Here is a 27,413-nt window from a genome sequence, read left to right on the forward strand (position 1 = left end):
CTACCAACATGTAGTCCAGAGGTCTCATGGGCTGTTTCGGTGGTAGTGACAGATGTCTGCATGAAAGCAGGGAAGAGAAATCTTAACGACATGTTTAAGACATTATTTTTGGACTCTACCTTTCAGAAGAGTCTCTTTCTGCCCTTGGCTCACCCGGCCCTTCTTGCAGGTATGTGCGGCTCCCCAAGAAACGACCCCCAGATTCAAATGATGTCATTCAAAAGCTCTGCAGATACACAATTCTGCGGCCCAGCTGATGATCTATGCCAGCCACAGCCATGCAGGACAACCCTCTCTCTCCAGCCAGCCAGCCAGCCAGCCAGAGGCAGCACCTCTCTCTCCCCAGGAAGCTAGAAGCCCCATCCTTCCTCCTTTCTACCTGTTTAAACCCCCTCAGTGAAAACCACCTCCTTTCCCATTCCTTTGTACATTTTCTTTAAAATGTCTTATTTTTAATGAGCAAGTGCACTTTTCAAATTGTACCCCCACCCCTTAGCCCTTTGCTTTATGTCCTCGTGGTACGGCTCTCCTTTCATCCAGTTGTGGAGTTCATCATGGACCTTCAGGGTCATAGCCGCACTCTCTCCGCCTCTTGCACCACCCAAGGAAGTCATCTTGCCCCGGACTTCTCTTTCTCCCCCTTGGCATAGTCATTGAACGTGGTCCCGGCCACTGCAACCCGATCTCTGCGGTCAGGCAGTCTGTGCCTTTCTCCAATGTAGACTACCTCAGTTGACAACAACGAGTGTTCCTCATGCTCGAACACCAGTCACCTGTCCCTCTGTGCAGCCAGCATTCTGTTTGCTTGGGACGCTGTCAGTGTTTGCTTATTTGGCTTACAGCCTAAGCATGGTGGTGGGTTTGTCTGAGGTCTTCTGGCTCGCTCTGGTAGTCTCTGGCCGTTCTCTATTCACAAACAGGTATATGATTTCCTTGTTTGTCCTTGGAGGTAATCTTTATTTCTTATTTTCCTTCTGCTGCTACTGCTTTGCTGCCCTGGCTTACTGTTACCACTACTACTCCAACAAGAATAAACAGGTTTTAGTCCTTCTTCTCTTTCATCGCTTGCCTCATTATCAGTCATGGAAAAGTGACTAGAACATTGTTTGGATTCTGTTGAACATTGTTCATCTGCATGGGTCTTCATCGCTGCAATACTTGTATTCTGTGTGACTGGACTCAATTTGCAAAATTACTTGTAGCCATACATTATATTAGAACTTTAAGTAGAGGTTGTTGAGGGAACCTTCAGGAATGTCCTTGGTTTGGGTATAGGAGTAGAGTGTCTCCTGGAGTTGACAAGGACAAGGTCCTCTGATTCCCCACAAACAATATCCCTAGAAGGGTGATCAGGGCATCATATCCCTGGGTGGAAGATTAAGGAAGGGTGTGAATAGCAGAGTGATGAGGGGATGAGTGTAGAGGAGGAAGTAGGAGGTAAGAGTAGAAGAGCAAAAAGGAGGTGAGAGAAGAGAAGCAAGGTGGGGTGTTAGAAGAACTAGTAGATGATAGAAGGGGAGTATGGAACATTGGAGGAGCAGGACAGGGGGATAGAAGGTGAGGATGAGAGAGAGAGAGATGCAGGAGAGTGGGAATTGGAGTAGCACAGGAGAGGGAAGGGGGAGGAATAGCAAGAGGAAGAGAAAGCAGAGAGAGGAGCAAGCAAGTGTGACACGGAAACAGGGTGTCTGAAATTGACACACAGAAACCATCACCACTGTTGAACACACTAGGGATAGGTCCACTTAAGATACGCCACAAGGGAAATAGACAGAAAAGGCATTGTTTTAAATGTATTGTTTTATTGTATTTGGTTTAGTCACACCTTTACAATTTTATATACAAAATCCAAAATTTCCATATAAACATACCAACAGAATTATCAAAGGGGATAAATATGAAAAAGAAAATACAGGAAAAATAAAAATGAGTAAAAAAAAAACATCCAAAGGAAACATCCGACAAAAACAAAGTCTATGTTACATTCATACAATAAAAGGAAAACAGTTCACTTATAATAATAACAATACAGAATAGTGTCAACCATACATGCCAAGGGGACTAAATCCAAGACAAATACAACCTTCTGGGTTGGTTTCCCCAATCTCACACTAAGTGATATAAAGGCCCTTCAGAAAACATGAGAGGCCCAAACCTTCCCGTATATTTCACATATTTAAAAAGCGATTCCACACTGTATCCTTAGAGCAGAATAGCAATGGATCCTTCAATGTTCCTAAAAAAAGTTATTCTTGATCCTTTTAACTGAGGACATTCCAGAATTAGGTGTTTGACAGATTCAGGTTCTGAGTGAGAGAACCTGCAATCCGTTTCTTTAACAGAGATTTGAGTTCTTCTTAAAAGGATACCTTTAGTTGGGAGAATGTTCCAACGCAACCTCAGCAACAAGCCACGATGATACCTATTCCATACAGATAAGGCATTTGCCTTCAGGCCATCATCTAAATTAATATTATCAATTATGGGGAATCCTAGGATTTGAGGACGCCTGGGCTAGAGAGGGAAAGCCCACCCGACGTGAGAGAGAGACGCCCAATAGTGAATTCCCTTCTTCTTTTCGACCCCATTGCGATATTTGTAAGCATCTATACACTGAACAATCTGCTGATATCCAGACTTACCAATCCTCATGTTGCTATTGGCTTAAGAAGAATAAAATCTTGTGAACTGTCTCTCAGTTTCGATGAATTATTAAGGCCATCTGTGATAGCAGAGATAGCTAAATAGGGCGAAACAGAGGCGGAAAGAGAGAAAGAGAGAGTGTGAAGTGGAGAGACTGGTCGAGGAACTCCGGCAAAATCAGCCTGCTGACAAAAGTGAAAGGATCTTTTAGAAACTCGCTGAGGGAGCTAACTGAAAAGGGCACAGCTTTAAGGTTTCAGTCCCAGGTTAGAAAAGGCCTGGAAACCGGTGGCTTTCTGCGCTTTAGAATACATTGGGACTTTGTGGGGGCTAAGGACCCTTGGCTAGGGTGGGGAGAGCCCACGGGAGGTCTGGAGCTCTGTAGGGACATCCTTCGTTCCAGTCATCCCAGCCTATCCAGTCCAGGTGTTTAGAAGTTTAAGAAAGCTCTGTAAAACAACTTTCTTTTTGGGTTTTTGAGATCATCAGTGAAAATAGGCCGACTCTCTTAACTTGTTTGCGTGACATTTCAGTATTTTCCCCTGGTCTCTAACAAATTCAAAATTGTTTTGACAAATGAATAAAACAAAAAAAGGAAACATTGACAGTATCCGTCAGTCCTTCAGGGCCAGCGAAACTCATGTCAGTCACTAAAGCCCAGAGCTCTCCTGTGTTCCCTTGCGTCAATTATCATAATTCAATGCGGCTTTGACACATTACAATTTCAAAGACATTGGGCCTCATTACACGGTAGGCGGTAACCATGGCACTATTAGCGCCATGGTTGCCGCCGGTATTTTACCGTGTCCGCCTTGGTGGATGGCGGAATTACCGCCCTACTCCAAGGTGAGCGGGGGGCGGTAATTCCCCATTCACCAAGCGACTTCCCCATTCCCATTTTTGCCCCCATAGGGCATAATGGGAATGGGGAAGGTGCTAATTACGGTACCGCAAATTGCAGTACCGTAATTAGCACCAAGGTCCCTTTGCGGCACCCTACTTTAACGGCTGGTAAAACCAGCCGTTAAGGTCGGGTCCCGCAAAGGGAACTCGTAGTAAGGAGGTAAGGGTTTACCGGTACCGGGGCCCTTACCGGTACCGGTAAACCCTTACTGCCTACCGTGTAATGAGGCCCATCCTTAAGAATTATTAGTCCAGCAAGCGCACAGCCTGTGTTAGGATGTCACATTAGAAATACATATGAGGCGTCCGTATGATGTCCCATTATTTAACACTGCACCACTGCCTCGCTGAATATGCATATCACTCTTTGGGCCAGTATCTGCCCGCTTTCCTAGATCTCCCTCCTTACTCGCATAAAGTGACATACACTTTGTGAAATCCTTATTCACCACTACCGGCCTCCGTAGGTAGGAGGGAGTGTTACCCCAACAGTGCGGGGGGGGAGGGAGCATTTACTGCGGTGATTCGCACTGGTCTTGTACCTCCTGAACGCTATGGCGCCTAGATGCCTATGGGTTATGCACGATTTACAAATGTACAAAATAAATAAATAAATACCTGATTTGTTGGCACAATGGAGTGCCATATTAGTCTGAGAGCAAACAGATGCACTTTCCCAATGTTAAAAAGATTGTAACCGTTTTCAAAGTGCTGTGCCTAATCGTGCAGCTATGTTACATAATCCATTGATGATGCTAATATCCTAACACTTCTGCACAGCCTCACCCCGATTAGCGTCTCTGGTTCATGGTTAACACAGCCACGGCTACCATGGCCAGTATGTTGATATTGATATTGATTGTTTATTTGTATAGCGCCTATACACAATGTTTTTCAAAACGCTTCAAGGAGGGAGGGAACATGGGAGAATACAATTACATTCTTACAAGTCCTTGAAACAGATCAGAATGTGAAAGATATCTATCAAATCATAACAGATAGTACAAGTGCATGGACCAAATAAGGGAAAGGTGGGGGGGCTAGGAGGGAGGAGACAAAACTAGCAGTAACATTACTATGCCTGATGACAATTGTTACAGTGCATGAGTGACACGAGGAGGGGGTAGGAGGGCAGGTGAGGGGGAGAGGAAAAGAAGGGGAAGGAGAGGTACAAAACAAGTGACTATCCATTAAAGGTCAACAACTGTTCAAGATAGTGCAGGGGAGGGAGTGGGAGGAGAAGGCAAGAAGGTAAAAGTGGGGCGGACAAGCTGTTATCAGTGATCGAGGGGCCGATGATAAGAGTAAGTGCTAAGATATAGTTTAAAGGTGGAGGAGGGGGGCACAGGGCTGCAAAGACCGGCATCTACGAATTACTATGCCTGACGGCAATTGTGGTAGTGCTGGAAATTGACAGAAGGAGGGAAAGAAGGGAAGGAGAGGAGGAGAGAGTGAGAGAGAGGGATGACAAGAAGAGGGGGGGCACAGGGTGTAAGGCAGGAAAGTGGAGAGAGAGGGGGCAGGAGATCATCATGGGGGGCAAGGGGACAACAGGAGGCAGGGAGTGTGGAGTGGGACTAGACACTGGCGGGGGCAGGGGGATATGGAGACACTGGAGGGGGTCATGGAGACACTGGAGGGGATCAGGGGGACATGGAGACACTGGAGGGGGCATGGAGACACTGGCGGGGGCAGGGGGGACATGGAGACACTGGCGGGGCAGGGGGGACATGGACACTGGCAGGGGCCGGGGGCACATGGAGACACTGGCAGGGGGCAAGGGGGACATGGAGACACTGGTGGGGCAGGGGGGACATGGAGACACTGGTGGGGGGCAAGGGGGACATGGAGACACTTGCGGGGGCAGGGGAACCTGGAGACACTGGCGGGGGCAAGGGGGACATGGAGATGCTGGAGGGGGCAGGGGGAACATGGAGACACTGGCAGGGAGGACAAGGAGACACTGGCGGGGGCAGGGGGGACATGGAGACACTGGTGGGGATCAGGGGGGACATGGAGACACTGGAGGGGGTCATGGAGACACTGGTGGGAGCACGGGGGTAGGGGGGACATGGAGACACTAGCAGCGGCAGGGAGGACATGGAGACACTGGCGTGGGCAAGGGGGACATGGAGACACTGGCGGGGACAAGGGGGACATGGAGATACTGGCGGAGGCAGGGGGACATGGAGACACTGGCAGGGGGCAAGGGTTACATGGAGACACTGGCAGGGCAGGGGGGACATGCAGACACTGGCGGGGCAAGGGGGACATGGAGACAGTGGCGGGGGCAGGGGGACCTGGAGACACTGGCGGGGGCATGGGGGACATGGAGTCGCTGATGGGGCAGGGGGGACATGGAGACACTGGCAGGGTGCAGGGAGGACATGGAGACACTGGAGGTGGCAGGGGGACATGGAGACACTGGTGGGGATCAGGGGGGACATGGAGACACTGGAGGGGGTCATGGAGACACTGTTGAGGGGCAGGAGGGGAGGGGGGACATAGAGACACTGGCGGGGGCAGGGAGAACATGGAGACACTGGCAGGGGCAGGGGGACATGGAGACACTGATGGGGCAGGGGGGACATGGAGACAATGGTGGGGTGCAAGGCGGACACAGAGACACTGGCAGGGGCAGGGGGACATAGAGACACTGATGGGGGCAGGGGGGACATGGAGACAATGGTGGGGTGCAAAGGGGACACAGAGACACTGGTGGGGAAGGGGGACCTGGAGACACTGGCAGGGGCAAGGGGGACATGAAGACACTGGCAGAGTTAGGGGGGACATGGAGACACTGGCGGGGGGAATGGGGACATGGAGACACTGGCAGGCAGCAGGGAGGACATGGACACACTGGCGGGGACAAGGGGAACATGGAGACACTGGCAGGGGCAGGGAGACACTGACGGGAGCCAGGGGGACATGGAGACACTGACAGGGGCCGGGGGACATACTCACGGGACACAGAAGGGGTGGCTAGTGGCATACAGGGGTACACAGGTCCTTCGTTGTGGGCCTTCGGTGGTGCGGCCGGCTCCCGCCTCCCGGTTGCAGCCACTGGCTTAAGGTCCAATAGCAACCAATGAGAGAGGGGGTGGGGGTTGGCCAGCAAAACAGGAAACATTTCGGGCATATTCTGTGCACGATTGACGAAACGGCCATCTTGGAGGGCCTTAGGGATGGTGGCAGTAGGTGGGGCAACAACATAACAGAAGTGCAAGGCAGTTACAAAAAGCGTGGAGCGCATCATGCTGGACACACCAGCCAAGACATCAAAGCACAATCTGAATCGTGACATTTACGACCAAAATGAAAGTTATGTGCAGCAATCTCAAAACGTGTCCATGAAACGTCTCTGTTCCTTACCTCCAGCAGTGCACAGTGAGATTGCTGTCCGGCGCAGATGGAGGGTGCTGGAGGGCAGGGCGAAGATGCTCCATCATGAGGTAAAGAGTGGAGAGGAAAGAGCTGGATAGAGGCTGGGCCCCATTGTGGGCCTTAGGTGGTGTGGCCGGCTCCCGCCTCCCAGTTGCAGCCATTGGCTTAAGGTCCAATAGCAACCAATGGGGGAAAGGAGTGACGGTTGGCCAGCAAAACAGGAAACAGTTTAGGCATATTCTGTGCAAGAACGACGAAACGGCCATCTTGGAGGGCCTTAGGCATGGTGGCAGTAGGCGGGGCAACAACATAACCAAAGTGCAAGGCAGCTACAAAAAGCGCGGAGCGCATCACGCTGGCCACACCAGCCAAGACATCAAAGCACAATCTGAATCGCAACATTTACGTCCAAAATGAAAGTTACGCGCAGCAATCTCGAAACGTGTCCATGAAAGGTCCCTGTTCCTTACCCCCAGCAGTGCACAGTGAGATTGCTGTCCGGCGCAGATGGAGGGTGCTGGATGGCAGGGGGAAGATGCTTCATCATGAGGTAAAGAGTGGAGAGGAAAGAGCTGGATAGAGGCTGGGCCCAGTTGTGGGCCTTATGTGGTGTGGCCGGCTCCCACCTCCCGGTTGCAGCCATTGGCTTATGGTCCAATAGCAGCCAATGGGGCAGGGGAGTGGCGGTTGGCCAGCAAAACAGGAAACATTTCGGGCATATTCTGTGCAAGAACGACGAAACGGCCATCTTGGAGGGCCTTAGGCATGGTGGCAGTAGGCGGGGCAACAACATAACCAAAGTGCAAGGCAGCTACAAAAAGCGTGGAGCGCATCATGCTGGTCACACCAGCTAAAACATCAAAGCACAATATGAATCGCAACATTTACGTCCAAAATGAAAGTTACGCGCAGCAATCTCAAAACGTGTCCATGAAAGGTCTCTGTTCCTTACCCCCAGCAGTGCACAGTGAGATTGCAGTCCGGAGCAAATGGAGGGTGCTGGAGGGCAGGGGGAAGATGCTCCATCAGGAGGTGAAGAGTGGACAGGAAAGAGCTGGATATTGAATATTGCATATTGTGATCAGTTTTAGCTATCCCCGACAGCAGCTACTATATCCCACCCTGCGGCTGAGAACTCAAGAAGTGAGACAAGCACTACATCCGGGAGACTGCAGGTGTGGCCCAAGAAGCGAGCTAGGTGCTATAATCATGAGAACGTTTGGACATTAATAGGGTATCATGATTGGGAAAGGATTCCTTTGTGTAGGACTACACACTTTTTTGGTTACCCAACACAACATTTTAAGAACAGAACTTTGAGCCTTCGGTGAAACCCCGATCCTATAGGGTTTTCGGGCCAGACATTGTATTGACACAGGTGCTGAAAGTCATTTTCTTGCTTGTGTGTTCTTGAGGTCATTAGGGGCAGGCTGGACAAACTCAAAGAATCCCAAAGAAGATGGGAAGATGCAAGCGAGGTCCATCCATTGCTATTTCCACTACTCGCAAACATGAGTAGACGCCATGGGAGCCATGTGCCGGCTCAGACCGGGGGCACTCTTAGTTTTCATTGGGTCACATGGTTGTGGGTTTGCAAACACATCCATGTGCCCTTGCTTTGACTGATGAATTGCCATACTGCTCTAGGCACGACTTCTCTTTCCAGTAAGCTACTTCATTCCCTTTAGCCGATTGATCACCCCCCGTTTAGACTACCCAGGCAGCGAGTGCTTTTGATGCCATCTTATTCTCAAGTACGTCTGTTAGAAACTGTCTAGCTACATGAGGTCATCCAAAAATCACTTGTCCATACTTTATCTTTTACACACTTTTACAAAGTCTGATATTATTATTGTTATTATTATTATTATTATTATTATTATTATTATTATTATTATTATTATTATTATTTAAAAATGTGTAAAGTGCAAAACTAAGGCCCAAAGGAATCTAGGCGCTACAATCAGGGTGACCAGACTTCAATATGTGCGTCCACCTTCCCAATCCAACTCTTCTTTCTGAGAAAAGCATGAAACAATGCAATTTTTGGAAATGCTGTGCAAGAAATATTAACAATAACAATAATAATGAGAAGAAGAAGAAGAAGAAGAAGAAGAAGAAGAAGAAGAAGAAGAAGAAGAAGAAGAAGAAGAAGAAGAAGAAGAAGAAGAAGAGCAATGATAACTGTGCTATGTTTCGAATGTACTCACAACAGGACGCCTCTTAACTGCTGGTTCATTTCTTGGGCTATTCAGTGTTTCAACGTGTCTGCTCCATGCTCAGCTACTATGATCTATAGTGGCTTTAAACATTAACTGTTTCAATCCTATACATGCTTACTCTTAATTCTTACTTACCATAGTCGTCTTTATTATAAGAGGAATATCTGCTGCTTGAAATATACTGTAGTAGAAGCTGTCCGCAGCAAGCTCGACACATTCATGTCTGCTCCAGGCAGTGACACATTGTCATAGACTAAATAACACTATTCCCAGGGAAGTTGCTTTAATTGAGCCAAGCTACCACTGGATGTCAGCATCACTCCACATGGACACAGCAGATGCAGCTTTGCCTTCTGAAGGCCCACGCCACTGACTGACAGGGGGACTTGGGAAGTCTAGTGAGTTCAGTGGGATTCCCGAATGTTTGAATCTGATGGCAAGTCCACATTTCTGAATGAACTTGATCTTCATTTCAGCCATTTGTCTTAGAACATGTCTTTTAAACCCGCAATCGAGTGTGCCAAAGTAAAACTGTTCACTGTTTAAACAACGGATGTGGCCCTCATTATAAGTTTGTCGGTCCGGAAAAAAGTGCCGGTAACAACAGATTTCTAGTGAGCTACAGCAGTTTGAGATGAAACAGCTAAGAATCAGAGAAAATAGCATGGCACTGAGTTTTTTCCAATCGACCCGAATAGGGTTAAAACAAAACATGCACAAAGGCGGTGCAGTTTCTCCTATTTGTATACAGACACACCCCTGAAGGTAAATGAAGTCACGCCACTTTTACATTGTACACCCACACATTCGATGGACCACATTCATTATATTAGAGAACAGGTCCCAATGAGAACTTAATGCAGGGATGCATTTTCGTTACTGTGGTTACTGCGGCATTTTCATTCCTTTTACACTGTTCTAGGAGTTATAGAACTACTCACTACATGCAGTGTAGGACAGGGGTGGCTGCGATGTTTGGTATATAAGCACCTTAATAATTTGACAACTGGAAATGAAGACACAAAGCATAAATATGGTATTCTTTTCTTTATTCTCGTTCCTTCCTCTCTGCCCTCCTTCCAGTTGGCACCTCCTTCTCCTATTTCACTTCCTTTCTGGGGTTGTAATTCTGGTCTTCATACATAAAAAGGTGGGTCGATTGTACAGCACGATGAGATACTACATAGCGTATTGCACTCCATATGTTTGACCTACGACTCTCTGGTCCGTCACCTACTAAGTATGATAGCTGGGGTTTACAGGAGTTGTAGTCCAAAACACCTGGAGGATGAAAGGTTGGTAGCCACAGCTTATGAGTTAGGGGGTGATATTGTGTATTGTTTGTGTGTCTGCAGTTGTTGAAATGCACAGATTGATTGACTCTAATCTTCACAGTGGTTAACTATTTTGTTTATCTGACTGATAAATAACTCCTTGAGATCTTGATCCTTGGACATCATTTCGGCAGCCTGATGTACTATGGATAGGTTTGTAACATTTAGCTTTGATGCAAACATTTTTTGATTACATATTTTCACTTTAGTGTCACTGGCTGTAATACAAAAGAAAGGGTACTCAGATATATTTTTGAAAATCATGGCTGCAACCAGAATTGCTCTGTTGGCTTGTGGTGTCCACTTTAATTACAAAGGATCCATACACAGCTGCTTCACTCTCAGGTCTCGATTCATATTAGATATGCAGTGGAGAATGCAATGACATGTATCACATAACCTGCACTGACATCATTGTGCACCAGCTTTCACTGGCATGTGCACTGACCAACCACTGCAATACTCATTTTTCCAGCTACTGATACGGACCAGTGCAAAATTGACATTTGTACTGACTGAAAGATGTAACATTGACATTTTTCACCAGTCAGTGGGTGCAAACGGTGGTCAAGTGCCCCACTGTAAAGTTACCGTTTGCAGGGCAACTATGTGATGTGGGAACATTAGGTTATTAGTTTACTTGTCTTCGGAAAATCTGGTTATAAAAAAAAGTCTGATTAGCAGGCCACTGGTTTGAGAATGACTGCCATTCTAAGTCAAGGATCCAATGCGTTGCTATCATGTATGACCTTCCACGTGGCATGCTAACTGACCTTGGGTTTGAGGTGCCAGTTTCCATGCTCGCTTGGCTGCTTCCCAAAAGCCCCTCTCCGCCTGCTCTGCTCTGGCACCAGAGTGAAGCTGAGCTTTCTAAAAACAATTCCAGCGGATATCTTGAGTGAGTCAGCTGAATTTCACCTCCAACATTGCATGGAAGAAGAAGATCTAAAAAAAGAACACAATTGATTGCCATCATTTGAAACGTTCCTCATTGCATACCTCATGGTCTTCGGGTTGAGATGCCAGTTTGTCGGTTGCTTGACTGTTCCTACGGGAGCCCTGCATATCCTGTTCTGATCTGGCACTGTTAGAACTCAGGTTTAATGACAATGAAACACAATGGATACAGAATGATATGCCTTGGATTAACTTTAAAGGATACACACTGGTAGTTTGTAAAGGATCCACTTGGAGTCGTCTCCCATCGATTGATGTTAGAGGTAGAACGTATTTAAGTCAAGAGAAACCTTCTAACTAATGTCACTCTCCGACTAGTATAAGATCACAGTCAAAGTGAGCTATTAGTGGGAAGGGTGTGAGTGGACCAAGATTCACCGGGCTGTCAATAGAGAGGAACTATATTAGAACACTATAATATTCAAGGGGACAGTAAGAGCCTATCTAATGTACACTAATCTGGATTTTCAACAGGCACAGGTAAGTCCAAAAACTGTCCGATGAATCCAAGGAAACAACGACCAGGAAGGGGTAGTGAGGAATCTAACCCGGATGGAACGAGGGCCGCACTAGAGTCGGGTTGGTGCACACAGGAAAGCGTCCACAGTTCAGTGAACATGAAGGTAGAAGGAGGAGAAGGAGAATGAGCCCTTTTGCTGTAGAAGTCCAGTTGGGAGAGTAGGACCAAAAAGGAAGACTACTATGAACACAGATCTAATCTCTCCTGCAAGATGGTTAGGATTCAACAAAGGTCATGTACCCACCAGAAGAGTGAGAGTCTATAGTAGTCAGGGTGACAGAGTGTAAAGAGTCCAAATAGAAGGAGATATAGGCCCTCATTACAACTCAGGCGTTAAGGGTTTAACGGCGCTGTCGGCGCCGTTAACCCTTAATGCCTGATTCCCATTTTAACGCCTGCTTTTTGCAGGCGTTAAAATGCAAGGTGCTAAACCACCTTAGTGCTAATTATGGCACCGTAATTTACGGTGCCGTAATTAGCGCCTTCCCCACTCCCATTATGCCCTATGGGGCAAAAATGGGAATGGGGAAGGGCAAATGGTGAATGGGGAATTACCGGCGCACTCACCTTGGAATGGGGCGGTAATTCCGCCATCCACCATGGCGTTAATGTAAATTACGCCTTGGCGGTAAAGTTGAAAACTTACCGCCAAGGTTGTATTGAGGGCCATAGGTAGGTAGGGAACAGGACTCTGCAGGATGTTGTTGGCAGTCCGTAAAAAACAGCTGGAGGTTCTGTAAGGAACAAAGTAGGAAGTTTGCTGTGCATCGCGTGGAAATGCAGTGGGAGACTCCGTATTGGGATGGAGGAAACTGGCAGCTCTGTTACTAGCGGGGAGTTGCCGGACGCCGTGTAGGAACGCGGGAAAGGCAACCGCTCCGTGCGGAGGTTGAGACCAGTAAGGCAGGAATGCTAAATGCCGCTCTGGAACGTGGAAGAGACTGGCAGCTCCGTTACGAGCGGGGTGTTGCCGGGCGCCGTGTAGGAACGTGGGAAAGGCAACCGCTCCGTGCGGAGATTGAGACCAGTAAAGCAGGAATTGCCAAATAAAGAATGGAGCTTCTGTGAGGGAAATAGCAGAAGCAAGCTCTGGAACGCTGACAAATGTGAAACGATCAGAAGCGCTGTTGCTTTGCATCCGCTTCCTTAAATGGCATCAGCTGACATGCGCCTGATCAAGGTGATGACGTATACGTTGATCAGGTGATCCGAACTCGCATTGTCGGAAAAAAAGAAAAGAATTGCACAATAAGAATCGTAGCCCCAACATGACACCATCGGAATGTGCATTATTAGCGGCGCCTGCCAGATAATTTACATTGTGTATAGAACGGCCTGGCCGTTCTGAAAGCTGAAGATGCCGGTAAGAAGGAGCGTTTAGGGAAAATAAAGGAACCGGGTGATCCTGGGATGGCAGGCATGACAGGCACCAGCATGGGGCTTGGCACTTTATACAGAGATAGAATTGTTGTAGTCAGATACCATCTTTAGGTGGATGGGGAAATATGAGTCAAGCACTTTTAGCTAGTATAGTGCAGTGTCCTCAGTGCCGCTTACCAGGGAATCCTTTGGAGGGGGATCTGCTTGAGGGTTTCTTTTTTTTCCTTGTCTACTCTATTATGGGTCTGTTGAACAACTGGTATGTATTACTGATATTAGGGGACACAGAGTAGGAATTTATTTTATTTGATATACCCACTTCAGCCTACTGTACTTGATAACAATATTTGAACTGCTGTAAGGTTTGTTGCCTTATTTCGGGACATCTTTTGGGGAGCCTCCCTGAGCTAGTGGGTGATGGTCCCAGAGGTGGTGTGTGGAGGATCCTCTAATCCCTGTCAGTGGAAGGAGTCAGCTAAATGTACAACCAAAATGCTACATCATCACATGTGGACCATCAGTGGTTTCGGCAAAACTGTCAATATTCCCAGCAGCAACACCTGGGGGCAGAGGAAGACAAGTTTTATGATAACATCACTTTAGTAAATAGTGCCCCACAAACGCTTACAGTTCATGGGAACATCACAGTGCCTCCTCTTAGGGAGCCAAGTACGTGCACGCATGCACAGAAATACCAATTTCCCATTCCAAGATCTTTTAAAGCCACAGTCTGCATCATGAGGGAGGACAATGCCATCAAATCAGATGCAGCTGATCGCAGTTCAGAAATTGCATGGTCCAATCAATTGTCACACACAATTAGGATGCAGTTTCACACACTCGTTGGTAGTCCTTTGAATGATTGCCATCTGGCAGGGGCGTAGAAGCCCTGGTTTTATTGATTTCGATTAAGTATAAAATGATGCAAGAAATCCTCTCACGAAGAGGTGCTTTGCCGACAAGAACACCCTCCACAAACTCCATGCCAAAAGCATAATGTACGTCTGGGCTCTGCTGAATCAGCATCCTGATGTTCAGGACCTGCTCCCTTGTGGCAGAGAGTAGATTCATTGGGCACAGGTGACCTCTGACAGCTGCAATAAGAACCAAGTCATTGCAGCACATAGGCTGCTTTTAGCATATGCAGCCCTGTTTCCAAATCCACATAACTTTGAAAGTTACTATCATGGTGGCAGTTGTAATCTATGTTTATAAGCTATACCTGAGTTAGGGTATGTTAGCTAGCATCACTCATACTTCAAAACAAGCACATCAACTCTGTATCATACATGTGTCAGCACTGCAAGCCAATCTCAGCTGGAGTAGAGTTATGTATATTCTGGTCAGACAGCCTAGTCCCGTCAAATGATAGGGCAAGTGACTGGATGCCTATGCTGCTACCTTTGATCATTTTGGTAGGTCGGGTAACACCTCTCTCCAGTGTGCCAGCCTCCCAACAGGAGTTGACCTTGCAAACAGGAATCAAAGAGCACACACATCCCAAAAAGACTAGTCCCATACCAGGGTACTGTATACCAAAAAGGCCTTTTATTCTATTGACAAGGAATGGGGGCAGAGTTAGGGTAGACAGGAGAGTTCAGACAATTTAGGTGAAGATTCCAACATCGTGTTTTCTCTCATGATCTCTCTTCCTTTCTATCCTGTCCACTAACTCTAGGACAGCACACTTTGCAGATGATATCAGAAGGTATTCCCTATTCCCCTTCTTTCCATTTCTCTCTCTCTCTCTTTTTCCCCCTAGTACCACCATTTTAGTTTTCTTCATCTTCCCCCCTTATTTCCATGACCTCTCTTCCTACTATTTACTTTACTCCCTAATCTCTCTCCCTCATCCTTCCTTCCCCATCCCCCTCCTCTTCTCCTCCTTCTCATATGCAAATTGTTCTACATACTGTTTTTGCTTCTACTGTTCCATGTTTGATGTATCCTTGTTGTTAAACTGTAAAGCGCCTTGGATTAAGTTTCTATATAAATACAAATACAAATAAAGTCCACTTGTTCCAAGGACAAGGATTTAACCACCGTATCAGGCTTCCTCTAGCCCAATCACCTGTAGACTTTTGACTTTAAAAGAAGGGGTCCCTCACTCCTTCACTGATTCACTGACTCACTCTTCGACAAACACCTGCGGAAGAATTCATTTGGATCTCTTTTGGGAGAGATGGTCGTTCCAAAGCCTCCAACCATAAACGTGAAGAAGGAGCAGTCCAAGGTAGAGGCAAGCTCTTATACCTACGCACTCCCAGGGTAAATTGGGGGTAACTCTTGCTGTAGATCAGGATCTGCCACACAGCACCAAACATCACTAGACTGGGAGAGCAGATCCTGAACAAACTCATACTGTTCTAGAGCCCCTGGAATTGTTCTCACATCATCTGGAGGACTAGATCAGCTAAGACTCCCTGTTCTGCCACATCAAACTGATCTGAATGACATTCAGAAAACCTTTGCTTCCAATGAACCAGAGGGACCTGCTTTTGGCACTCAACTGAACATTCAAACCAAGGTTGTTTCAACTTCAAAACAGTTCAATGAATCACTGTGTCCTTGCAGAGCCTGTCATCCGATCGGCTCAAATCAACCACTCAGCTACAGCCTCAAACCGCTGGAGTGTCACACATCTTCTTGAAGCAGCAGTTACTGAATGACTCAACATGGCTCGATCTTGAACCAGCATGAATGCTTCAACCTGCATCACTTTAACGCTACCTTCGAACTGCTCTGAGCAACCGCATTCAAACCAACTTAACGCTAGATTGACGTTTGGGTCAACACGACTTGCCTCAACCAAACTGGGTCCGATCCACTCGCACAACAGCTTTTTGATTGTTAACCGCCCTCCATTTTGGGCCCTTTAGACAGGTTAGGTCACTTGTGGATGTTTTTCATCGAAATACATACCCTTTTTAAATAACATTGTGATTGTTGAATTGCCTTTCACCCCTGTATTTTTACCCAGAGTGCTGTATCTCTCTTTGCATATTCTCTGTTCTTTCCCTAGGAGAGGGTTTTGTACAGTGTTTTTCTATTTAGCTATTTTTGCAGGTGGTGTGTTTAATTTAAGTATGTATCATTTCCATACAGCCTTGAATGGACAATCCCTTTCTTTTGGCCTGTTATGCTTTAATAGTTGGGTTGCTCCTGAATCAATGCCCTCTTGAGAGTATAGCTTTCCCTCAGCCAATGATATAAAAAAGACAGGAAGTATATCTCTCAACTGTGTCCATTTCACTTTTATGATTGTGATAACTGTTTCTTTATAGAAATGTGAGGGCTGAGTAAGTGGTTTCACAACTACATACTCGTGTACTGATGCAGAGCTTGGAGAAGGGGGCTAGAGGGGTAGAGGTAGGACTCAAGGAGTTTAGACACAATTTGGAGAGAAGAACCATCAGGAGGTGGCATGAGGAGAATATCAGGAGGTGGCACGAGGAGAGGATCGGGAGGTGGCATGCAGAGGGTATCAGGAGGTGGCATGCAGAGAGTATCAGGAGCGGGCATGCAGAGAGTATCAGGAGGAGGCCTGACTAGAGTATCAGGAGTTGGCAAGAGCAGAATAACAGGAGATGCAGGTACAGAATAACAGGAGATGGCAAGAGCAGAGTTACAGGAAGAGAAAATCAGGAGGTGGTAAGACGAGAAAATCAGGAGGTGGTTGGAGAGAAACAGCAGGATGAGGTTTAGAACAGTGAGAAATGAAACGTTAATCACCCCTCCTACCATGGGTCCAGCCCTTTCCAGAAAAGAATATCCCATAGATCCAGTAGACTATTGCTTTGAAAAATGATGTTCCCCCAACTAAACTATTTCTTAGTTGATAGTAGCTAATCAGGCCACTAGTGTCTTTTAATTCTATGGGATCTAATCTCTTCCCATCTACCAAATGTTTCACATTGGGGACAACAGTTCCAAAGTGCAACATTATTGAGATATGGTCATGATCGCTCTTAGGGTGTCGAATGACCTGAAATCAATTACTTTGTACCAGGATTCCAAATTGATACTGTTGGCGAGAACAGCAATGTTGGGGAGTACATCAACATTGGAGAGTACATCCAATGCCCTAAACGTGCGCAAACATACAAACTGCGAAAGTCACTATGAAAAGGCACACAGTGTAGCAGCAAGCATTTCCATATAAAGAAAGATTTCCTGCATAGGCCCAATAAGGCACTAGTAGCCATGTTTCAGCAAGCCATAATGCATACACCTTATAGAAGATTGTAAAGGTGTGTCCCTAAATAGATACAAATCATTTAACATTAGTTAGGGGAACATATAAGAAGTATTAATAATGATAATGAATGACCAAAACCTTTAACATCGGCTAAATACACAGTACATGTAGGCCTCAAGATCTAACTAGCTATTCCCGAAGCATGAAACCCCCACCCCTTCAGCCGAACGCATCAACCAGGCCCTTGCAGAGAGATGCTGTCAGCAGTTTCATGTCTCACCTGTGCTCCAGCGTCACTACCGTTGGTTGAGGCTTCTGATTCGGAGAGTTCAGCAGTGGCTTCTTTGTGGGTTACCTTCTTTTTGAAGAGATAGGGTCTGTTCCGGGAATTTGCCACTATCGTTGGACTGAATGACAAGTCACAACAAGAATGGCATTTCCCCTATGCAGTCCAGAGAGGGAATAAAGCCAATGGCAAAAAAGGAAGAAATTCCGGAATGATGGTAAGTGCACAGTGAATTTCCTCTTCAAAGATGTCGTCAGGTGTAAACTGGGATGCCCTTTAACATGATAAAAATGCAGGCACCTTCCAAGATGATGAGAACTAATTCTTGCAGCAAGGAGAGCAATGGCACAGTCCAACAAGAAGAGGAGGAGCACTGTCAATAAGGCAAGTATGAACTGTCCAATGAGAAGAGCTAGGACTCTTGGGCACGGTACCAAGTAAAGGAATGAAAACTGCCTGGGAAGGAGACAGGACAGAACAAGAAGTGAAACCATCAGAATAGCAGAATACAGTAAAAAGGAAAGGCCCCTATACCAAATAATAGTGCACAGCAAATACACAGATTAAGTACGTTAAACAGAAAGAACGTGTCTGCCGAGCCAGAGATTTGCATGCAGAGATACCCGAAAAGACAGCGAGAGAGAGGTAGCTCGAGTTGTAGTGCACAGGAGGGGTGGGGCCAAAGGACACACAAGGAATATAGAACAGAAAGACTAGACCGCAAACAGAAGAATGTGGTGGAACGCTAATGGTGGCTCCTCCATTGTGTCCAAAGCTTCCAGGAGCTTCTATTCATGACAGATGCACACATCCCAAGTTGCAAAGTCCCAGAACAAAAAGACTGAATGCCGGACAGTGATTGATTAAGGCAAGGGCGGGGGCGAAGATCTTCCCAGGCCTGAGGTGCCGTAGTGAGGTCATGAAAGAGCAACAAAGACAGATATGAGACCCTGGAGCTAAAGAACAAGACACTGCACATGATTGGTCAAAACCCATCAATATGGCTGAGTTCCTAAGCCTTAATTCAAAAGAGATATAACAATTTATAATCCTAGGAAGTACATCCAAACATATCATAATGAAGATCACAAGTTGGCAGCAACTGAACATTGAGCAATGAAAAGTGTGCTTGTCAAGATAGAATGATCAAGGTACAACACTGCCCTCTGTAAGATAAATCACAATAACAGACCTTCAATTGCTCAGAAAGAAGGCATGCAAAGCACCATTACATATGAAGTAGAATAGATTAGGAGTCATTGATTCTTTATGGAAGTTTAAACATAATTCTCACAGCATTCCATAATAGTAGTAAGGACGACTTTCTGAAACCACAAGTTATATAAGCACATGGACATATATAAGTATATATACGTACCCTTGTAATTGTAAGAGAATTAAGTGTGCAAGCAGTTAAGCCCCAGCACGTTAGTTCAAAGACAGGACAGATACAATTGTGAGAAAGGAAGGACTTGCAAGTAATGTTTCCAATGATGAGTTGCAAAGTGGACTGACGATGAACAGTTCACACTGGTGAGAACAATAGGACAGTGCCAATCGATTAGGTTAATGGGAAAGGATGTAAATGTTATAATTCTAATATCACACTGTCACAGCTCACATAAGGATTGTTTGAAATTGACTTCCCTGCATACTTCTCTTGGAGCAACCAATTACACAGAAAAAGAAAATGATACACATTTGAAAGAGCATAACTGTCATTACTGTGCCACTGGAGCATCAATTGGCACCCATTGTGGACTATATGGTACACAATCATCAACATAGACCTTCACAGGCACTACCTATTCATATTTCTGTCTTTACTTTCCATTTGCAATGCTATGGAATTTCCTTATTTAATTTGACAAACTACATGTCCCATAATTCACCTTGTTGCACTTCCCATTCCCTGGCTATTCCTATGCGGTAGTCTTGGAAACTATAATCCTCAGAAGCCTTAGAGATCAGTGCTGCTTTCACTTTCCCAGGACCAGAGAGGGAGGAGGCCAATTACCTTCAGGTGTGCTGCTCCAAGTGCTGCTAATTAGCCTGCTTCAGCACAGGGCGGGTCAGTATTTAAGCAGCTGACTACAAAAACACAAGTCTCTTGCATTAAGCTCGCTTCCATCCCTTTGTTGCTTTGATCCTTGGATTTCTGCTGTGTCCTTTTGTTTCCCGAACCTTCTCCTGTTCCAGAGCCCTGTGCTCTCTGCATTGCAGCCCTGCTACTCTGCTTTCACTCCCCTGCCTTTTGACCTGCACCTCTGTGCTTCCTACACTGCAGCCCTGCTCCCCTGCTTGCAGTCCTCTATTCCCTGTCTACAGCCTGTTGCACTCTAACACTAATTATCTTGTTCGCTGCCTGCAGTTCCTTGTTCTGTGCCCATTGCCTGTGTTACCCGGCTTAAGCTTACTTGAGTCTCCAGTCCTGCGCTTGTAATCCAACTTTGGAGCTACACTTTCCTTGTTACCCCCTCGCACTTGCGCGATCTGAATGATACAAGGCCTAGTAAGATCGTTGGTTGGTTCTCATCCTGTCCTCCCTTCATTGTCTTGTCATGCCTAGAAACACTTGTGTACAGGCAGGTTATAAATGACTTATCATATCATATCATACCATATCTGTATTAAGTCCTACCCTTGTAATTCCAATTCAGTGTTACTACTGTTCCTAGTTACCAGTCTGCAGTTTCCAGTGTCCTTAGCCCCTGCACTTAGATTCTAGTTTTCTTGTTTTCTTCTTTCTTCCGGTTCTCTGTCCTGAACCTTGCTCACTTTGACTTCCTTTTCCCCTGGATATTTCTGTTATAGTTTTCGTCTTCACTTGTGCCTTGTGTAATTCATTTGTTCAGAGTTTGGGTGCTGGGTTTCCAGCAGGCAATCTCTGCCCCTTTCCTTTGTCGCGTTTTGGTTTTGTACCTTGTGTCATGGTTAACAGTGTGCTGGTTCCTGTTTCAGGAGGCAGTCATTGTTCAGTTCCTGCCGGACCCGTACAGACTTCAGTCTTGTGAGTACTGTTACCTTGTTCGTGCCTTAGGGTCCAGACACAGACACCCACTGCTATTGCTCCTTTCCATGAGCATTCACGATGGGGCCCTGTAATAGTAACCTGCTGAGAAGGCTGGAGCTTCCCTGGTTCTGTGGGAAACTCTTTCCCCATTCTGCGTACACCCCAAGAGGGAACCTAACCTGTTTGTTTTACTTGTACTCCCTGCCCCTTTCTGTTCACTGCCTCTATTGCCCATCCTTTCTTGTCCGCAGGACTCCTTGTACTCCTGCCTCTTCTGTACTTTTCTCCCTTTGTGGGCACATCACTATCTGCAAGCCCTGTGACAATATATTAGAATTATGGAAGTTATATGAGAAAGATGAGAGTAACACTAAAAAGAAAGGGAAAGCTGAGGGTGCATCTGGCCCACCCTGTCAGACAGTGCAAATATGACAATGGCTAAGATACCTGCACAGTCGGTAACTCAGACAAATGGAGAGAAAGGCACCCAGTCGGCACAGGGTCCAGCTCCTGCGCAGCCGACAGTCCCATTTGTAGCAGGTCATTATCCCTTAAAACCAGCCGCAAGATATACAAACCCCTTACATGAACCCACAGCATACTCAGAAATTAACCTAGTAAATGGAGCAAGTGCATCTAGTGATAGTCGAGATCTGGCAATAGTAAGATTAGAAAATAAAGCATACAAAGATTTAGAAGCAGCGATACGCAGGACAGAAGAGGAATTGCGACGGGTGACAAGGAAAAGGGAGGGGCCCTGTCCTATGGTAGATGCTGAACCTTGGGCAGCAGGGAGATACTACTGAAGTTGCATAAGGCAGTGATAACACCTGTGAAAGTAGAAACTGAAGAACCAGAACACCAGGATGTAGACTATAACTCAGAGATAATAGAATTTGAGGATAAGCAGAAGAAAGTGAGGAGAGTTGGGAAACTGAAGAGGATCAGGAAGAAAGAACTCCCTTGGAGAGACAGGTGAGGCATGTGCCCAGAATTATGTCAGTAGTTAGAGGCAGGAAGAAGGCTAGAACACACTGTAGCCCAAAACGGGGAAGGCAGTTACCATTGATACAAAAGGAAGTGGGAAGAACACAATATGTACCATGGCCCCATATGGATAAGAATAATTTGATTTTGATGCAAGCACCTCTTACAGCCGGTGCAGGTAAGTGCACCAATGCAGTAGAAAAGAATACAGCAGGGGCTACTCTAGCAATTGGAGATATGAAAATCCTATTAGTCAGTATAACTGGAGATCAGACAAACACAATTTGGGAGCGAGCAGGGTACATAGTAGTTTGATTAGAAAGTGATGCACATGATGGCGTTCCGTTAAATAACTGCCAAGCCCGTGAATGGGATGCACTGAGAAGGGTGCACCCAAACAGACCTGATGTAGGTGCCATAATGGCACGCACAATGAAATCCGACAAGGATCCTGCAGCAAATATTCAGTCCATACAGGAAATGTGGCGAGGAGAGACCCAGGAAATGTGGGAAAAGAACATACCAAACATACCATTTTCTACCATGTATTATAGAAAGGTCTTCACATGAAGTGCAAGTAGAATTAGACAGAATATTACCCATGGAAGTGAAAGTATGCGGCGAGATACAGGCACACATAGTGCATTTTTACAAATGCAAGAGCAAGAATGAGAAGGCAGCAGAAGAAAAGGTGCAGCGCCCAGAAGCCACTCTAGTGCAGAAGAGACTAGCGAAAGATAGCATGGAGGTGGCAGTAGTAACCAACCCTAAAGATGTGCAACAGCAGTCAGGACCATCACAAGGCTGGGCAAATACTACAGATAGCAATCAATGAGATAGAGGAGGAGTCCAAGGGGCAAAGGGTAACTCGCACCTGGGACGAGGGGTAGGATTTGGGGGATTACGACCTTGATTCAGGGGAGCGTGTGGGACATGCAGAACAATGAGAAACATGTCTAAGAATTGCCGAAGTATACCTCCCATCCAGTATCACCCAGGAGCACACCTAACCCTGTATTTTTCATAGAAGCTAACACAGAGAATGTATGTCCCAAACCAAGCTAACGCCCCAGTACCAATGTATGCCCCAGGTTTGATGAAACCCCAGAATTTAGGACCAGTGCAAATCATCACATCCATACAGGGACCGCCCATACTGTACCCATCACCAAATGCAATGCAGAATGTCACTCAACAGGTTCTGGCACAGGAAATTACAGTACCATGGCAGCAGAATGCCCTTCCATGGAGAACAGTTACATGCTACACTGGAGCCAGTGTTTTAAGTAGCAATGCTTTTCCACTTCCAGGATCGAATATGTATATACAATAGGACAGCCCACAGCAAGTCTAATAGTTGTTATGTACTATCGATAACTAGGACATGGCAAACACCCATAGAGTAAAATCACCAACCTGATCAGACGTTAGAGATGGGAAGAGTGGAGAAATCCCCCTGAAACACCTCTCTTTCTTCCATGGCTTAAATGGCCAGAAGAAAAGAGATGTCCCAGGGAATCCCTCTGGGGAGAAAACCCTGTGTGGTCTGGAGTGTGTAGCTGATCTGGAAGTCGTGAAGAGGAAGGCGTGTCTTCAATCCATTCTCAGGACCTAGAGATCTGACACAGATTAGAAAGAGAAATAAATATGGATCACTATCCGAATGATAGGTAAAGCAGGATGTGTCTAGAGAATAGATTTGTTAACTGTAGTACCATCAAAACATATTTCAGGAAGTTGGACTCCTAATTCCTGGTACCTTTATCTTGTGATTGTTTTGCTGTCGTAAGAGAACAAAGGTGTTTAATACAAGAGTGAGGTACGTGCTATATACACGTTTCTGGTAACATTCCAAGGGTACCTGAGTTTAGTGTCTGATGTTTGTGAAGAATGAGTGTAGTGTGCTGGACTCGTAGGGAACCATAGATAGCTATTGAAAGACAAAATTAGTTAGAAGTCAGAGGAAGAAAGGACCACTCTCCCCTGGACCCCGTAATGTCTGAGGCTCTGTGTAAACATAGCCGAGAGAAAACACTTCCCTCGTTGTAGAAGCAACTGGGCAGAGTTTGAAAGACGGCACAAACCAAACTGGGAGATTGAGCAGCGTCTACAGCGACTCAAGGAATGCTGTGTATGACGGTATGAGTTGGATGAGAATCCTAAGACGAAGAGGAATGATAGTCAGAGAATGAAAAGTCTGTCTATAGAAAGAAGATAACAATATTCCTGGGTGCAAACTCACGAAGCGTTGGCTGATAGCAGTAGCAACGCCCCAGCGCATTGTTCGGGAGAGCAGATGAACATCTTTTCAATGTGGGGGCGGAGTTTCCATACTTGAGCAACGCTGCAAGGCTGGAATGCTGTGATAGCTACTAACCGCCATGTTGGAAAGGAAAATAGAGGAAATGTGGGCACGCGACCAACTGTGCCACAAAGACCAATGTCTCCTAAGAGATGTAACATCAAGCCCTGATGTGCGCAGTTCGCTCAATCACTCCAGAGGCAGATAAGGAACCAACGGTGGGGGGTGAAGATTAGGAGCAGAATATTTACCTTCATGGTAGACACTGGAGCCAACTGATCTTGTATAAGGGAAGGACAGTTTCCGTTGCAAACAGTAGTATGGACACTAGGTGTTTTTTCAGGGACAATTGTAAGGCTTCCCTTCACAGAAGAGGTACCCATCACTGTAGGGACTCAAGAGATAGTCACACCATTATGTACAGCACAGAGACACCAGCAAATGTATTTGGGAGGGATCTACTTCAGAAGCTAAATATGACAATCTCGTTTACTGACAAAGGAATCGTATGTTCAACATCAGGCATGAATTATAACAGAATAGCTACAATAATACAGGAACTTTGCAGCACTAACACAATTCAAGCATTACCATTGCATGAGGCTTTATTTGCATATGCAGTATCCATTTTGATCGGGTGTCTACCGGGTGTAGCAAATGTTATATAATGCCTGCCGGCAGAATTTTTATTCAGACCAGCAGTACCATATGAAGAAGCCCCAGGAACAATTTTAACATTACACATTGATGCAGTGAGACAATCACTGTAACAGTCACGCATGAGGAAGAGATGGAATGCAGAACAGTGCTATGCATATACCCCACATTGCCACTAAGAGATATCACAGACAAACAGCTATTTGCGAACAAGGAAACAGATGGAGAAGTCATTTTTTAAATCTGCATACCCTGCGATTTGGAAGTACAGCACAGGAAAGTGCCACAGACCATACTGAAAGCTCAGCAACACCTACACAGCTACATGTGTTCTTAGCACAAGTGGTTAGTCAACTATGGACAAGCAACCCATGTTACTTAGGGCGACTGACCAGCATAGGGGAAGTACAAATCAAATTTAAACCAGGCACCATATTCCCTAGAGTGAAGCAATATCCATTGTCCAAAGAAGCAGATGATGGAATGTATGACACAATCAAAGCACTTTGGTACCTTCAGATTCACCATGTAACACAGCCATATATAATCTGAAGAAAGCAAAGGGATCATCATGAAGCTTCATTCAGGATCTCCACCCTCTGACTATATAGTGAGAGCACAATATCCTTTAGTGCTGAACGCTGCATCAATATTGTGTAACATACCTGCTGATGCGGTCTATTTTTCAGTGATAGATCTCAAAAATGCATTTTTACACAATACCATTGTATCCAGGCTTGCAATACTTGAACACATTTGTGTGTTGCAGAATATTCCAGCACACCCGATTGCCCCAAGGGTACTGCAAATCTCCAATTGTTTTTGACAAGGTCCTCCAGATGGACTTAGGAAATATCAACATGGCTGGCACAGTTTTACAATATGTAGCTGACTTGTTATTGTGCACCAAAACAGAAGAACAGTGCAGAAAAGGCACAGTACAGCTCCTGACAACACATGTTGACAAAGGGTACAAGGTGGACAAAGGCAAACTATAATACTGCCAGAAGGAAGTGGTGTACTTGGGTCAGATCATATCCTCAGCAGGGAGAAAGATAATCACAGACAGAGCCACAGCAGTGAGAACCACACCAAAGCCCAACATGATCAGTGAAATGCAGAAATTCTTAGGCTTGTGCAATTATTGCCGCACATGGGTATTCTATTACTGAACAAATGCCAGACACCTATTTAAGGCACTCAAGGAAGCACAGCAAATCAAATGCACACTTGTGTGGACGGAAGAGATGACTGGGTGTTTTGAGGACCTATAAATAGCTATCAGCAGTGCACCAATATTAGCAATCCCTGATTACAACAAACCATTTTTACTATTTTCTCGCTCTAAGAACAGGTAATGACAGCAGTACTCACACAGCGATCATCACAGAAACACAAGCCATTGGGATACTATATTAATCTGCTAGATCCGGTCATGCAAGGACATTTCCATGTGAGCAAGCATTAGTTGCTGCAGCGTTTGATGTGCAGAAATCCGCCACTAAAGTCATGGGATGTCCACTCATTTTGTACATTGAGCATGCAGTGTTTTCTATCTTAGAGAGAAACAAGTCAACATTCACTACACAGAGAGCAAGTGGGTATGAGGTAATTTTAAGAAATCCAGCCATTATCATGGTGAGGTGCCACACAGTTATGTTAAGGATTTCAATCAGGCGACACACACCTTGGTTTCGGCCTAGTATGCAGCACACAACTGAAATGCTTATCTTTTTATGTTAATATTGAGATGGTACACCACTCATATCACACACACTTTTCAAATACCCCGGTTCACATTGGACCATGAACCATGCTGGTTGATAAAATGTAATATTTATTTGAAAATTAAAATAAATCATACGTTTAATATGGGGCAGCGATCACCAATGGGGTGATAATAACAATAGGAATTTAAGCAATGCACTTAGTTTAACCTTCTATTGACACATCTACAAAAAAACAGGAAATAGGAGCACTTTTCACTTTTAGGAAAGATAGTACTCAAGTTAGAATTTCCCCCTGCAAGGTTCCATCAACCCACAAATAATCAATTCTGAGTGGATAAACAGAAGCAGCAGGTAATCAGGAATGACAAATAGGAAACAGAATTGAAATCTGACCTTCCCTCCCCAAATAAGAGAGAAAAATGGATTTCAAACCCCTTTGCCATGCTAAAAATGACACTGGGAAATGGATGAATAAAAAAATGAATGTGTGTAAAAACCTTGAAGCAGATACAATTCTTCACTAAAGCAACAATGCAAATATACTAATAATCCTAAGAATGGATAACCAAGAGCATACAGTTTAAAAATGAGTAGCAGGGTTTAAAACAGGTCGCAGCAAATGACACGTTGGAAACTTTGCAAACTTTGCAATTCCCGCCTGAAGTTACCCCAAATGGTTTTTAATATAAAATGGTGAAATATACTGATTTACACGGTTAATATGGTGGGGGATAGCTATAGATCAAAGGTACAATATGGAAGTGAAATTACGTCTCTAGCTGGTAAATTGAATGAGTTATGCAAGATCTAGAAAGGAGCATTTTGAGTAAAAGGAAGTAAAAGGAAGTGGTGAAGAAAGGAAACAAAATCAGTTTTGACAAGAACAGTTTTACTCTA

Source organism: Ambystoma mexicanum, chromosome 12, assembly GCF_040938575.1.
Source record: "Ambystoma mexicanum isolate Mex_15411 chromosome 12, UKY_AmexF1_1, whole genome shotgun sequence".
Lineage (NCBI taxonomy): Eukaryota > Metazoa > Chordata > Amphibia > Caudata > Ambystomatidae > Ambystoma > Ambystoma mexicanum.